The sequence below is a fragment of the Colobus angolensis genome, unplaced genomic scaffold, assembly GCF_000951035.1.
Source record: "Colobus angolensis palliatus isolate OR3802 unplaced genomic scaffold, Cang.pa_1.0 Scaffold7, whole genome shotgun sequence".
NCBI classification, from domain to species: domain Eukaryota; kingdom Metazoa; phylum Chordata; class Mammalia; order Primates; family Cercopithecidae; genus Colobus; species Colobus angolensis.
In genome coordinates, this window is record NW_012120709.1 from 16494787 (window position 1) to 16512214 (window position 17428).

Below are 17428 nucleotides of genomic sequence, written 5' to 3' on the forward strand. Positions count from 1 at the left end.
TCTTTCCCCTGCTTAAACTTTTTGAGTGGTTCCTACGGTCTTCAAGATAAAGTTCAAACTCCCTATTGGCAAATATGGCAGTTCAAGTCCTTCATGATGTTTCTCCAAACACCTTCTCCAGCTGACTCACAACTCCCCCATTACCAGAATGCATGACTTTTGTCTTTACCATTATGATATACTGGCATTTTCTCTGATGTACCATGTTTTTCCTAACTCTGATATTCCCCCTTTCTGGAATGCTCTTTCTTGTATTATTTACCAAGTAAATTCTAACTCAGTCTTCAAAATTAAATATAAATGTTTTCTTCTCCAGAAAACTTTTCTTTTTTCTCTTTTGAGACAGGGTCTTGCTCTGTTGCTCAGGCTGGAGTGCAGTGGTATGAACATGGCCCACTGCAGCCTTAACCTTCCTGGCTCAAGCAATCCTCCCACCTCAGCTTTCTGTAGCTGGGACCACAGACGTGCACTACTACATGTGGTTAATTTTTAAATTTTTTGTAGAGACAGGGTGTCCCTTCACTCCCAGGTTGGGCTTGAACTCCTAGGCTCAAGTGTTCCTCCCACCTTGGCCTCCCAAAGTGCTGGGATTACAAGTGTGAGCCACCTCGCCTGGCCTTTTCTTGATTTCTCTCAGCAGAACCTACCAGTTCATTCCTGATGGTCCTACAGGGCCTTCTAACCTTGTTGTATATCACTGTAATCATCTGTTGTTAATGTTTGTCTTCTCACTAATCCACAGAATCTAAGGAAAGGATTGTCTTTTGTTAATCTTTAATCCTGAGTTCCTAACATAATATCTTGCCCAGCATAATTGTTGAATGAAAGAAAGTAACAATTGAATGAATGAAAGTTAGAGTAGATCTAAAATACATTCCTGGGAAAATTTTAATGTTACCTTTGGATTAACAACTTTTCAGAGTTGGGCAATATCATTGATTTCTTAACAGTAAAAGAGAAGGTGAAGCATGTATTCTATAGTCTGTGACCAACATTGTGAGAGAGGTCACAATTGTTTCTCTGGGACACATTCTCCAGGAATTCTGAAATAGAAGAGGTTGTGATAGGAAAGAAGGGAAGAAAAAGAAAGAATTTCAGAAAGTCAGAGACTTATGGTTTTGCTAGGTAAAAAACGAAAATGTTTGCCTTAATATCATTTTCAAATATATGAACTACTAGCCAGGTGCAGTGGCTCATGCCTATAACTCTAGTGCTTTGGAAGGCCAAGATGGGAGGATCACTCGAGCCCAGGAGTTCAAGGCTGCAGTGAGCTATGACTACACCACTGAGCTCCCGCCTGGGTGACAAAGTGAGATCCTGTCTCAAAAAAAACCCATATATATATATAAAATACATATATAGTATACACATATATATATGTTACCAGAAAGGAAATCATAACTAACAAATATTTTACAAGTTAGGAGAGAAGGAGTATTTGTGTCTGGTAAATATAAAGCTGTGTAAGTGATACTATGAGGGTACATCATTCTGGCAGGCAGGCAGGACATTGTCCAGGAAGAGATGATGCCATAGAATTGTCATTATTTCATAGAGTTCTATCAAAGTGTTTATAATTTTTGGTGGTCATTGTTTCCTTCTTAATGATGAGAAAAATAATATTTTTTGTGTGTGACATCAGAGAATAGAATCTTGAGATCTGTTTACAACTTACTTAACTGATGTGTGTGCTTTTGATGGTTCTACTTCTTTATTTATTTGTTTTTATTCTGAAAAGTTAGATGGGGAAGAATAGTCCCCCAAACCCCACCTTCCACATCTCATAGATGCTGTACTTATGATTCTCTGATCCATTTCCATGTGGAGGTAGAATAATCATCCAAGATGTACTGAAAGATTTTATATATTAATAATAGGATGACATTCTGACCTCTACTGTTTTTATTTTCAAAGTATGGTTTGATCTCAACCAGCCACAGAGACCACTGATGAATCAGTCCCTGGACGGGGCAGGCAACCTCAACATTACCCACCTCCTACCCAGCTTCTATTAGCCTTCCTGAGAGTGGTATTATTTACAAATTCTCTTTTGTGACATGCAATCCCTCGCTTCTTCTAGATGCTATATTATAGCCTTGAATCAAATCAAGCTGTCTAATGAGATATCTATCAACAAAGTCTGCAAGAAATAGTCATAGAAAATTTACTATTTGGTGTCCTATTAAAAAATCACTGGGCTCATTAATGACTACTCCCTACATAAAGTTTCAAATATAACATTTCTTTAAAACAAAAAGAGAGAGAAAAAGAATACAGGACTAGGAAAGTCTTCACTACCCTAAAAGAAATTGTGTGTGCTGGCTCTTTGTTAATAAGCGTAAGTCAAAATTGCAGCTCAGAAGCCTGCTGACTTCTCTGGGTTCTCCCAACCCTAGTCACAGTACAAGTTCTGCCTCACAATTATCAGGCAACGTGGCCACTCCAGCCCTTACTTGCTGTCTCTTAAGTTCACAATATCCATCTCTTCTTGATTTTCTTCTATTTTTCTTAGGCTTAAGCCTTTAAGTCTTGCTCTTTTATTCATTCATGCAATAAATGTATTAAAATATATTGAGAGACAGCCGGGTGCGGTGGCTCACGCCTGTAATCCCAGCACTTTGGAAGGCCAAGGCAGGTGGATCACAAGGTCAGGAGATCGAGACCATCCTGGCTAACACGGTGAAAACCCGTCTCTACTAAAAATACAAAAGGTTAGCCAGGCGTGGTGGCGGGCACCTGTAGTCCTAGCTACGTGGGAGGCTGAGGTAGGAGAATGGCGTGAACCCGGGAGGCAGAGCTTGCAGTGAGCCGAGATCGTGCTACTGCACTCCAGCCTGAGCGACAGAGCAAGACTCTGTCTCAAAAAAAAACAAACAACAACAACTATATATATATATATATATATATATATATATATATAGAGAGAGAGAGAGAGAGAGAGAGAGAGTCCACTACATGTTAAGTATTATGCTATGTACTAGAGATTATGAATAAGACAGAAACAATCATGGAGTCTGTAGTTTAAGTGAAGTTTAGCTGTTTTACAAACCTGTGATTTTTCTGTTGAAACTCCAGGCTTTGTACAACTCAGTTAGTCCCCAGTATTGGTCCTCCTGGGCCAGAGGCCCCTGCAGACATTACATGCCCATCAAGGAGCTGAACAGCAAGGTGATGAAAATCGAAAGTCTACTCATTTGCAACCTCCTGCTAAGAGGCAGAGTCTCCCAAAGGCTACTGACTTTTGAGGAGGTTCTAATTCCCCTGACATGATCTTTGTCTAACTCTTCACCCAGTCTGTTCCTTGCATGCTCTACTTAGTCAGTAGAGTATGACTTAATTATCCACGTTCCCTGATCACAGGCTTTCAATGTTTTATGTCTTTGCAAATGCTGTTCCCTCTTACCGTTCCTTTGCCAACTCATCCATCTGGCATACTCCCATTTATCATTCAAATTCTGCTTAAGACACTTTCTCCTAGATGCCTGCTGGCATCTCCTCTATTCTTTTCCTCCTCCCCAAAGTAATCCCTCCCTCTTCTGTACCGGAGTGATAGAGTGCAACAGTTTCTAGCTTGGTTTCCAAATTCAAATTCATCTGAGTTCATCTCCTGGATGTACCACTTTGTCACTATGTGGTCTTGAACAATGTATATAGTCTCTCTGGGTCTCCGTTCTCTGATACGCAAACTTTCCTGATAGACAGTAATACTGTCTATCCCGTAAGATTGTTCAAATCAAATTATATAAAGAATACACAGTACTTAGAACAGAGTCGGACACATAGGGAGCAATTTTACCATTGGTCATATGACATTAGGTTATAGTTACTTATTTAGGCTCACTCTATCCCACTAGAATGACAGCTCCTTAAGAGTGAAAACCATGTTTAATTCATCACACGGCCCAGCATACAGTACATGTGGGTTCTGAACTGAACCTAATAATGGTATAAAATATGTATATCATAATCCATTGCAATTCAAATGCAAGGAATTTTAAATAACACCTCATAGGGACAGCTGTGCTAACTGCAATTAGAGATCACCCTGTTCCCATGGCCTTTAAAAAACTTCCTGTTCCTATATGGCTTACCATCAATCATTAAACAGTTACCTATCAAATGCCTGTTATATGCCAAAGCAGTGGAGATACTTTAGTGAACGTTGGCAGCCCACGCCTCTAGAAAAGAAACGAACAAGTAAACCAGCTCTATTAGTTCCATTCTCACATTTCTATAAAGAAATGTCTGAGATTGGGTAATTTATAAAGAAAAGAGGTGTACAGGCTGTACAGGAAGCATGGCAGCATCTCCTTCTGAGGAGGCCTCAGGGAGCTTTCACTCACGGCAGAAGGCAAGGAGGGAGCAGTGTCTCACATGGCAGGGGCAGGACTGAGAAGTGGGGAGGTGCTACATACTTTTTTTTTTTTTTTTTTTTTTGAGACAGAGTCTCACTCTGTCGCCAGGCTGGAGTGCAGTGGTGCGATCTCGGCTCACTGCAACCTCCGCCTCCCGGGTTCAAGGACTCTCCTGCCTCAGCCTCCCAAGTAGCTGGGACTACAGGCACCCTCCACAATGTCCAGCTAATTTTTGTATTTTTAGTAGAGACGGGGTTTTACCATGTTGGCCAGGATGGTCTTGATCTCTTAACCTCATGATCTGCCTGCCTCGGCCTCCCAAACTGCTGGGACTACAAGCATGAACCACCACCCTGCCCTACACACTTTTGAACAACCAGATCTAATGGTAACTCACTCACTAGCATGAGAATAGCACCAAGGGAATGGTGCTAAACTATTCATGAGGAACCACCCCCGTGATCCAGTCACCTCCCACCAGGCCCCACCGCCAACAGTGAGGATGACAATTGAACATGAGATTGGGGAGGGGACACAGATCCATACTATAGTTACTGTAACTGCCCAATGGGTCCACCTGGCCCACTGCCTAGACAGAGCCGATTTATCAAGACAGGAGAACTGTAATTTTGAAAGTGTAATTCACGCAGAGCTGGCTGTGCAAGAGTCCAGAGTTTTATTATTACTCAAATCAGTCTCCCCGATAATTCGGGGATCAGAGTTTTTACGAATAATTTGGTGAGTATGGGCTCGGATAGCGGGGAGTGCTGATTGGTCAGGTTGAAGATGAAATCATAGGGGGTCGAAGTGAGTTCTTCTTGCTGACTTCTGCTCCTGGGTGGGATTGCAGAACTGGTTGAGCCAGATTATTTGTAGGTCTGGGTGGTGTCATCTGCTGCATAGGAATGCAGGGTCTGCAAAATATCTCAAGCACTGATCTTAGATTTTGCAACACGGATGTTATTCCCAGGAGCAATTTGGGGAAGTTCAGACTCTTGCAGCCAGAGGCTGTATGGCCCCTAAACCCTAATTTCTAATCTTGTAGCTAATTTGTTAGTCTTACAAAGGCAGACTGGTCCCCAGGCAAGAGGGGGTTTTTCGGGAAAGGGCTATTATCAATTTTGTTTCAGAGTTTAAACTATAAACTAAATTCCTTTCCAAGGCTAGTTTGGACTATGCCCAGGAATGAACAAGGACAGCTTAGAGGTCAAAAGCAAGAAGGGGTCGGTTAAGTCTGATCTCTTTCACTGTCACAATTTCCTCAGTTATGCTTTTTGCAAAGGTGATTTCATTACCAGCTTATACCATAAAGTCCTGCTGGGAGTCACAGTGGGGTAACATGCAAAACGCCATGGGAAAACTTCAGAGAAGCAATTAACCAATTTTTTTGAGTCAGAGAAAGGAAATCCTGCTGGAATTAGTAGACCATAGTCTTTTCAAAGTGTAACCTTTACCCACTTAACCCACTAAGTGGTCAGTCTGATGCCCAGAGGCACCCCTTGTCCAGAGACATCCTGTGCTAACTTGTTCTTGCATTGCTATAAAGCAATACCTCAGACTAGGTGATTTATCAAGAAAAGACGTTTAATTGGCTCATGCTTCTGCAGGATGTAAAGGAAGGATGCATCTGCTCAGCTTCCGGGGAGGCCTAAGGGAACTGTTACTGAGGATGAAGGTGAAGCAGGAGAAGGCATATCCCAGGCAAAGACAGGAGCAAGAGAGAAGTGGGGGAAGGTGCAACACACTTTTAAAGGACCAGATCACCAGATCGCTCAGGAACTCACACACTACTGAGAGGACAGCACCAAGTCATCAGGGATCCACCCACATGACTCAAACACCTCCCTCCAGGCCCCACCTCCAATACTAAAGATTACATTTTAACATGAGATTTTGGTGGGGACACATATTCAAACTATATCACACACTTCTGTTACTATTAAGGACAGATTCTGAACAGCAGTGCTTTAGGGCCTTGGACAACGCTAACTTCCTTACACCATTACTCCCAGAAGGATATTCAGCCCTTAGAAGCTGATATAGTTAAAGGCAAATAGATTGTAAAAACCATAAAATGCCTGGGGCCATGCTAACTAGAGCTCTGAGGCCTCAGAATTGACTGCAGTAAATCTTCCTGTTTTACGCAACCACATGTCTCTTCTTAGAAGGATCCAGGTTTTTTCAAACCACCTGTTAAAATTATTCATCCGTAAATTATTTTTATTACGATCTAAAAGGCTGTAATTCTGTTTGCATGTAATCCAAGCTTTACATACAAAACATTCTGAGATAATCTCTAAGTTATTTCAGCAATTTATTAGACATCTACTGAGGTGCCATGATCATTATCACTAACCAAAGGGTTTTCATATCTTGACTTTTTAAATTCTTTGTCTCCAGGCTTAATTATCACACACTCAGTTTACCCACACCTGTAGGTTTATTTTTATAGTGAAGTAATTCGGGGAAGGGTGTAAATACACTGAAGAATGCAAAAGTCAACAGAATCCCTCATCAGACTTTTAAATGGCTTCTGGACACAGCTCAACTGTCTCCATTCTGGAACTTCTAAACTGTAAAGCAGGGGTCCCTTCCTTTATCTGAGCATCACACTAGGGCATGCTCAGGACAGTTCTTGTTAATTCATACTTTTTTTTCTTTCCATGTGAACTACAGTACTTTGCCCCTGCTGTCACTAACAGAATATAATTCCAGGTGTTTGAATCTGAGTTCATTAGTAAAGGGTAAGGGCTCCGATTGCCAGGCAGAACTGAGTTTGAATTTTAACTCAGTCACTGACTAGCTATGTGACCTTGGGAAATTTACTTCACATCTCTAGACCTGGTTTCCTTAACCTGAATAGAGTGGTTATAAAGATTGCATGAGATAACATATATGAAAAGCTTAGATCATTTTAATAACAAAGAATCTTTCTGTTTTACATGTATTAACTCATTGATCCCTTACAAGATGACCATCCCATGGGACACTTAGGGATATATGTCATGTCACTATTTTACAGGGATTTCATATCTCCCCTACATGGTACATTCTGTACTTCCAAGTCACAAAGATGAAGGCCAGCTTTCTTACCAAGGCCAGTCTTGAGGTGCTGATAGCTCCAGGCATACAGTCCTCAAATCCTTCTGAATGGAGCTTTTAACATGCTCCACGCAGCTGTTTCCCTGAGATATGCAGCCTGCAGCTCTTTGCACTAGCTGCAAACATGTCTCTGCATTTTAGTCCAACAGAGCTGGCTTTGCTGACATCAAGGACGTGGTGCAAAGCACAGCTCTTTAGTTTCCAAATGAATGAAAATGACATATTGAAAGCGGGTCTGGCCACAGTATCTAGCTGGAAAACAATAATGACTCACAGGAAAGACAAAGACTGAGTAAGCACCAACGAAAGGCCACTCATCCCTTCATTAACATCACTAGGGAAAATATGGTCTCACTATGGAACAACCAAAAACATATGGACAAAAATCTCCTGGGCTTTTGAGCATAGTCTAATTCCCATCTGGCTTATAAATTTCCTAACTTCTAAATTAATTACACTAGGAGTTTGAAGAGAATAACCAGTGGCCATAGATATTAGAAATTTTTACATGTGGCATGTATCTGCATCACGACTGGCATTGCTAATCAATTGTGAAATGACTATTATGTAGCTTTGATAAGACAGTTTCTTATTAGTCTAGATATTGGACTACAAAAATAGTCCACCAGCAACAAAAAGAGATTGAATCTTCTTCACTGCATCTATAGATTGTCAGAGGTCCAGACAGAAATCTAAAAAATATATAAGAATAAATAAAACATTTATTGTGATACTCCTTCCTTGTTTAGTATATTATCATGATAATACATGTTTTAATGCTATGTAATTTTGGCATATTTTAAATACAAAAGTGTCCAATTGATTCACTATTTTTATGGCTAATTATTAAATATATTAACAATTATATTTGTGCAACCAAAAACATATCTTGATTTTTAATGCTAGTAAATGTTAAGATTTTGAACTAAAAATACTATTTATATAATATTCCTGAGAAAAATTATTTAGGTAAAAGGTTCTAGTGAATCATTTTCTTGGGGACCTTGCAGGAATTACCAACAAAAATTGAGAGCCATAAAGGAAATGTCTAAAATATTAGAGGCTGTGTGTCAAAATATCTTGTATTAACTAAATCAAGGGCTTATTAACCAAAATCAAGCATTCTTAAAAGACAAACCTTGTGTATATTTTTAATGTTTTTGGCTCCCCAGAATCTAAGACCCTTAGCTATGCATGAGAAACCTCATGAGGCAGAGCCCACCTCCCACTCTAGAAGCTGAACATTCTAAGTACTAGCTTGCCTGGCCTCTCTTGCAGCTAGGATGCTGGCACGTGACTTTGAGTCATCTGATTGGATTCACTCCCCTCACATTTTGAACCCAGAGGTCATGACCAAAGAAGGAGGAACCTCAAGGAGTCCATTCTGGCAACAGCAGGGACAGAGGCTATATTCATTTTGCAGAAGCAGCAAGCATAGCAATTCTAGGGGCCACCTCTAGTGCCTGTATCAGGCTCGAGGTAAGACAAGCTGTGGTGTCAGCCTATTGGCAGAGGCATTGATATCTTCCTGGAATACTTATGTTTCATAATGTTGGTCATAGTGCCAGGCTCCACAGTCTCCAAGCCCAGTTCTCCAGCACTTCTAGAGATTGTCAGGTATACCAATATTCTTTAATAAATTCTATCACATGAGACCAGAATCCTGATTATTTCATTGTTTTTACTTTTAAAAATATTGGACATTTTTCAAAATAAAAAAATGAGCATTTTTTAAATGTTCAATATTTATTTTTTAAAATATTTACATCAGCTATATATTATAGCTTGTGGCATGAGGCAGTTTCTCAAGCAAGTCAAAGTAATGCATAGGCTAATTAGTTAAGAGAGAAAGGGACACAGAAACACAAGTTTTGCAATGGCAAGGCAATTGTCAGCCTTGAGATTGCAAAAACATGTGCTGTGAGTTTGGGGCATTCTCACTTTAAATTCCAGAATGTAGTTTCCAGGAGGCAATGACTGTGAATTAACATGTAATGTGTATCAGCATTTAGCTGTTTTCTCTTACCTCTACAGTCCTCATACCATACTGTGGCTTCCAGCCTGTTCACTCTCCACAGCTGACTGGCCCACTGAGGGGTCATGGCTTTGGGAGAAATTCGCAACCACTGAGAACATCTTGGAAATCCTGGGTCAGGCTTGGGGCAATGGCTCACGCCTGAGGTGGGCAGATCACCTGAGGTCAGGAGTTCAAGACCAGCCTGGTCAACATGGTAAACACTGTCTCTACCAAAAATACAAAAATTAGCTGGGTGTGGTGATGCACACCTGTAATCCCAGCTGCTTGGGAGGCTGAGACAGGAGAATCTCTTGAACCCAGGAGGTGGAGGTTGCAGTGAGCTGAGATCACACCACTGCACTCTAGCCTGGGCAACAGAGCAAGACTCTGTCTCAAAAAAAAAAAAAAAAAAAAAAGAAATCCTAGGTAATCTTCTGGCCCTGTTGAACTTGCTCTCATTTTATTAATTCTCTTTCCACTTTCTTGTCAAGAGTTCCTTAGTACAATTTTGCTTCTTTAAAGAAGATCCTTAACAATATACTGTACACAGTACTTAAAAATTGCTAAGAGAGTAGATTTTAAATGTCTCACCACAAAAAAAAGTAGGTGAGATAATGTATATGCTAATTAGTTTGATATAGTCATACCACAATATATACAAATATCAAAATATCACATTGTACACCATAAGTAGACATAATGATTGTCAATAAAAATAATTAATTTCTTTAAAAAGGAGAGTCTTGGCTAGTCTACTGCCTTTCAACCTAATTCTTAGGAAATAAAATCATAGCAGGGACTTGTGCATGTGTAGACTGTTCTGACTGGAGTTGGCCAAATATTATCTCTCACTAGCATTAAGGAATTTCTTCTTCCTATAATTCTGAAAGAAAAGAAAATCATCTGAGAAAATTATATCCATCCTACTCTCAGAGAGTAGTGCCACTTTAACAAAGTATCTTAACAAAGGATTTTTAACAATTAACTTAATAATTCCATTTAAAAATGTTTGTCTTACTAAGTTAAAAGGTTATTCAGGACCTGGATGATTCAGAGTGGCTGTGTTTTATAAAGTGCTTTCCAAAGCAAACATCTATGGCATTTTGAACATATCTTTTTTCTGGAGATGGAGTCTCACTCTGTCACCCAGGCTGGGGCTGGCACATCTCAGCTCACTGCAACCTCTGCCTCCCAGGTTCAAGCACTTTTCCTGCCTCAGTCTCCCAAGTAGCTGGGATTACAGGCACCTGCCACCACACCCTGCTAATTTTTGTCTTTTTAATAGAGACGGGAGTTTCACCATGTTGGCCAGGCTGATCTTGAACTCTCAACCTCAGGTGATCCTCCCATATCAGCCTACCAAAGTGCTGGGAGCCACCACACCCAGCTGCATTTTGAACACGTCTGCTTATTAAAGGAGAAACCAAGCATTAGAGAAATTCACTAACTTATTCACAGCATACAGCTGGTCCCAACTGGAACTGCATAGTTGGTACTCAAAACCAGGCGTTAGACTTCAAACCTCATTCCTTTCCTCAACATAACTATGCCTGCCACATCCAGAGCCAAGAGCCATTTCTAAGGAAAACTGTTCCATCTGGAGCCCCAAGGGCAGCCCTAGCTGACCATGGTGGTTTTGTTATACCCCTTTCTGGTCTCCACGGATTGAACAGGATTGGGTAACTGACCCCAAAAAAAGCCAATCCACAAATTGGTCAGCAGCCTGTGAGATGGCCTGGCACAAAAACTTTTGACTCAACAGAGGTGATCTGAGTCAACCAGATTCTAGCTGACTCTTGTTGCTTCTAATCAAGAGACTCCAGTTGACTCAATCTTTCTGGGGATAATTGTATGCACTATTCTGATTAACTGATTGCGTAGAATAACCTTGTTCAACTTTCTATTTCACCACTCTTAGGAAAACATGTCCTAACAGAACAAGATATTACATGTTTGGAAGTTCCCAATCTTCTTAACTTCTGATAAACATTTTTCTTTTAGAAATATTTACTCCTTTGATTCCTTGGCTCCACACAATCTTGGTCCTCTCTCTATTTTTTGGTGCCTCCCTCCTCTATGTTCTAGGTAATATGCTGAGTGTTTTATATAAATTATTTTATTGAAGGCTCACGACAATCCCATAAGGTAAACACTATCCCCATTTTACAGATGGAGAAAGAGAGGCACAGGGAGATAGTGTTGGTTTGGATTAGGGTTGTGGTAGAGAAGGGAAGAGGGCAGATTACAGATATATTTTGAAAGCAGAACCAACAAGGCCCGGTTGTTGAATTAGATGTGGAAGTGAGGGAAGGGAAGAATCAAGGATGATGCTTAAGTAACAGGGTGAATTGTGCTGCCATTTGTCCAGCCTACTGCTCATCTCTAAATGGATATTCCAGAAGTATCTCAGGGTCAACATGTCTAAAACTGAATTCATCATTTTGTTCACAGGACCTTATCTTTTTCAAATATGTTCTTCTTCAAAGAATTTCATCATCACCGTTATTAGTGGCAAGTACTTAAGAAAGGGATACAAATGAGAGAAACAATAAAAAGTATAGTAAAAATTTTTCTAGAATTTCAAATTGTTTTCTCCCAACTTTTTCATTTGTTTACTAGGCTTTTAGCTCCCTCATTTAACCATAAGTGCCTCAGGAACAGAGCTTGTCTCTGTAATTAGACCTAACATTGATTATTTTCTAAAGGTCATGGCTTGTGCTAAACCGTGGCTGCATCACCCATGTAACTCTCCTAACCACCACGCCTCACGAGGCTGTTAAGAATAAGGTTAGGCTGCCTGAGTTCAAATCCTGTCTCTGTCCTGTGATTTGGGGCAAGTTACTCACCTTTTCTGTGCCTTGGTTATCACATGGTACTCTGAGAGTATAGAGGAAAGACATCTAACCCAGAGAGATGAGATCAAAGAATGCTTTCTAGAATGGAATGAAATGCCGAGTTAAATCTTTATTCACAGAGCTGTGAGGAGAAAGGTGTTGCAGGCAGAGAGAGCAGCTGATGTGAAGGCCAGGAAGTAAAGTGAAACATGGAGCTTTTGATAACTGCCAGTGCAATTTATCAAGAGCAGGAAAGGGACATGAACATAAATGTTTACAAGCACCAGGCAAGTAAGGTAAATAAGTGAGGCTGGCCAGGGGTAAGACAATGGGAAGACGTGGGTTCCTGAGGCAAACTGCTCAGCCCAGGACTCAACTGAAGGGGCCACCACTACGGAGGTCACACTCCCCTCCCTCGCCAAGCTCCAATACACTGCTTATACCGTCTGGAGGCTCCTTCACTTGCTATGTGCTCCACCTGGAAACTGCTTTGCAAGGCTGGCTCCTGAACATCATTTCAGCTCAAATGGCATTCGAAAGATGCCTTCTCTGATTACCACCCACATGCCAGCTCCAGACCTGCCAGTACTCCACTCTAGTTTGTTTCTTCTGAGCAGTTACTATTATGTGAAATTATTTTGTTCATTTGTTTATGTATACATTTTGTGTCTTTATTTGTATGTTGGGTATATAAGCTGTATTGGAGCAGGAAACTTTTCCAACACCTACAACAGTAGCTGACACACAGTAGAAGCTCAACAAAGCCCATTTATTAATTTTGAATAATCAAGTGATGGTTTTATTGTACACTTACTCCGTGCCAAGTACCATGGACTACAGTGATAGATTTGGCAATCATCAGAACATAGGTAGTAGCTGACAACACAGGAATGTGTGAGAAAAGCCAGGACATGTGGGTGGAGCCAAAAGATAACAGATCGAGAGAAATTAATTGTAGGCCTAAACATACAAAGAAAAACCCCAAAGAGACTGATAAGGATAGTAAGGGGAGGATCCAGGTAAGAAGTGGTATCTTCCTCTTCCAAAGGAAGCCAAAGGAAAACAGAATCCACAGGGTAAGCCATGACTTTATGAGATAATCTGCTTCTGGCTGATTATAATGTACAACAGATTCCTAGATATCTAAAGACTTCACTTACTGCTGTTTCTCACTGTGCCCATTTAGGGATCTCTCTGAAGAAAGTCTCACCTATATATTTACCATCTGTCTACGTTTCCTGTGATATATCCCAACAGTGATGCCATATCCCAACAGTGATGCCATATCTGTTCTCTTTTTTTATTTTATTCAAATAAACTTTCCTACATTTTCACCTTTGGCAAACAAATTTCCATTCATATACCACTACTCTGCCTCTCCTATAAAAGTATTTATTTATTAACAAGACAGAATCTACCATACTTATATTCTGATCCTGATCTCTTCCCCAGCCATCAAAATCTTGATAATATCATGAGTCTGTAGTTTTCAGCTTGTGTTAAGTGAAGGTTGAAGCCATAAGCATCCTATCTGGCCCCCTTCTCAGCAAGTGTGTGTGTGTGTGTGTGTGTGTATTCACACTTATAATCACCTAATATATGTGCTAAAAAAAAAGTCAGAGTTCAGGAGATGGGTAGTGACCAGAATGCAGAGAGAGGGAAGATACGTGTGATATTCTGATAGAGTGTTGAGGGAAAGATTCTCTAATAAGGTGACATTTGAGCAGAAATCCAAAGGACATTAAAGAATAAGCCTTGTAGATTTGTGGGGGGGTAGGCAGGGAAGGCTCCAGAGAGAGAGAGACAAAAAGAACAATAAGGTCAGTGTGTCTAGTGGAGAATAAGCAAAGGAGAGAGCTGTAAAAGATGAGGGGTTGGCAGGATAGACTGAAGAAAGCAGCACCTGCCTTCAACTTAGGAATTCTCCAAGTCTGACTTAGGAAGCAGTGGTGCATCCAAATAGTGCCCAGAACATGGCAGATGCTCAGTAAACATTCATTTAATGAAAAAATCCACAAGATGGACAGAGAATTATTTTGAGAACAAGCCCTTGGGATCCCAGGTGACTGAGTTCACCCTTAACTTAAGCAAGTTTAGCACTTGATTATATTTAATTTAGTGTTTTCTCCAGACCTTTTTTCCCCCAGATGTATCTCTTACTTTCCAAGAAAATATTAAATTTATTTAAGATACGGGCCATGTCCTTTCTTTTAATGATTCTGAGTCCAGTGCCAGCACTCAACAAATAGCTGTTTGATTGAATAAAATTTCTGTAATGAGCATGCTTTTCTGTTACAATTTAAAATAATATATTAAAATACTAAAATTTACCAGATGTTAAAGGCAGTAAAATCCATCTCCGTTAACCTTCTTCTAGGTCCATACAGATGAAGCACTTGAGCCTCAATTTAACTATTGGTTGGCTGTATGTATAAAAGAATCTTAGAAAAAGCCAGCTCCCATTTTTGTACATGGAGAACCGACCATTAAGATAATACAAGTAATTATACAGACACTATCCTACCAACACTCTAAAATGCTCTTGCAAACATATGTTTTAGCAAAGTAAGCCACAAAAAGCAGTGGTAGTACATTTCATCAGAACAGTGTCTTCTCGTAAACAAGTTGTCCTTGCCAAAGCTTCCTGAACATTTAACTGCCTCTTGTAGTTATCCAAAATAAAATGACAAGTTTCTGTATTTCTCTAGCAAAATCTCCATTAGAAAGTAGGGACTGCCAAAGACAGACAATGCTCACTTTCAAAAACAGATGCTTGTAAGAATGAATCAGAAGGCCTAGCCCTTCTCAATGAATCTTCAGAGGTCTGTGTATAAGACTCAAACATTAGAGTAAGTCACAAAACTAGTGAAGAGCTGGAGAAACATTTCAGGGGACTACTGATACGGTTTCAAATAAAGTAAGACTTTTGACTAAAATGAAGGACCATGAGACATAGGAATAGGTGAATGGCTCTAAAGTATCCCAAAGTATAGCCGGACTTACCTTTGTCTGTAAGGTTAAACCTGTGTGCTCTAGACTGACCACAGAACAGAAAGGGCAGAAGACAAATCACTCCTCTAAGGTCAGAGCTCACCTCCACCAAATCCCTGAATGTGTGATCTGCAACCCACCGAAACCATTAAAAACTATTGGATGGCTCTGGCCTATTTATCTCTCTGGCCTCAATTGCTGCCTACCAAGGCCAATGGCACTTGCTTATAGGACTCATAGAGATGTGCTTAACATCTCCTTTCTGGCTAGATTCCCTATTTCTGACTCCTTCCGGATATTCTTGGGCTGAAAATTTCCTAGAATTCGGTGTTCAATCAAAAATAGCTGTAAGTGTACATCTTCCATTGACTTCCGCTCTAAAGTTGAAAGTGAGTACCCGGGACTAGATTGCTTGTTTCCCCTCCATGCCTCTGTCCTTAGTCACTAAGCTCATTTACCTGCCCCCATCCTAGACTCTGAAGACAATATAGACCCTAAGTCAAGTGACCTGATCCATCCCAATTACTCAAGTCTCTGGTGGTTCAGTGACTTGGCAGTAAGCCTGCCCTGCTGATAATCCTGCTGTTCCTGTAAACTGCAGCCCTAATTATGGGCTTTCTCTCCTATTTTATTGCTGTGCTATTTGCTGTTTGTTTGGAGAATTGTTTTGTCTTAATTTGTTTGCTAGTCAGTTGCTTGTCTTTTTCTTTTTTAACCAAATCCCTGCCTTCTTCTGCTAGTTCGGTAGTTGGCTCCTTCCTTGTTCCCTCATGCTTGAATATTTTTCTAATTCCCCAGTTCCTCTGAGATTTGAATCCTATCTTCCAGAGACTGGAGTCCTGAATCCTAGTTCCCATAGCCATGTCTTTACTATCTTCTAACAAATTAATGTTTAAACAAGCAGCCACAGGTTGGAGAGTCATCGGGGTTCCCACTGTCCATAGCCAACCTGTGTGTCTTCCACATGCCAGGTACAGAAAAACTAAGGGCAACACAAGCAGCAAGACAGACAGAGCTCCTGGCTTCAGGGAGCTTACATTCTCATGTGGGAAGACCAATAATACATCAAATAAGCAAATACAATTCGAGGTGATGAATGTTATGAAAAAACACACGTGCTCCCTCGGCCCCATGCCTACAGCTGACCCACTGTGATACCTCCAGCTTGTGTGCACTTCCTCCTGTGTCTGCCCACAAGAACATCCCTGGATATTCCCCTTGGGTAAAGCAGTTCCCAGCAAAAATCTTCATAGAATCTGAGTTTAGAGCTTTTGACAATTAAGTTGTAAAAACAATGACTAACTCCGTTAATGCTGGCTGGGAATCCTTGAGCAATAATGGGATCTCCCCTTCCATATGATCATAGGGACCTTTCCCTTGCCTGGGAAGCCCCAGCCTCCACACGTGCAACTCACAGGACTCCTATAACTTCCTCTTCCTTGTGACTGGGCTACTATTTGAAAAAAATAGTGGCTGGTTATTCACAGAATGCAAAAGAAAGGCATGGGCAGAGCACACACCACCAATAAATGCAGCCTTTTAAAAAATATTTTTGATAGCAAATTCAAGTGCCCAATTTAAAATTCAAAAGCTATGAAAGGGTATAAGGTAAAAAGTGAGACGCTTCTCCACCCTTTCTTCCCAATTATCCAGTTCTTCTGCTCAGAGACAACCAGCTTTACCAGTTTCTTGTGTGTTCATCAGAGATATTATATGCATATATAAGCAAACACAGAGTTTTTTTTTTTTACACGAATGGTAGTAGACATTGGTCTTTACCTTCCCTTTTCACTAAACAATGTATCTTGAAGCTTATCCACACATATAAAGCCACACCACTCTTTAACAGGTGAATGGTATTTCAATGTATGGAGATACTGCAATTTATTTCAAGTCCCCTATTAATGGACATCTAGACTGATCCTAATACTTTTTGTCTTTGCAAATAATGTTACAATTAACATTTCTGCAATACAGTCTTCTAACAGAAGATGTACTCTAACCTGCAAATTCTATAACTCTTTTTTTAACTATCTAAATTTTGTACATTTCTAATTCTACTTACCAGTTTCCTTTTAAAACAACAGATGCTTATATAGATGAAGAGGACGCTGTAGTGCACTTGAAAT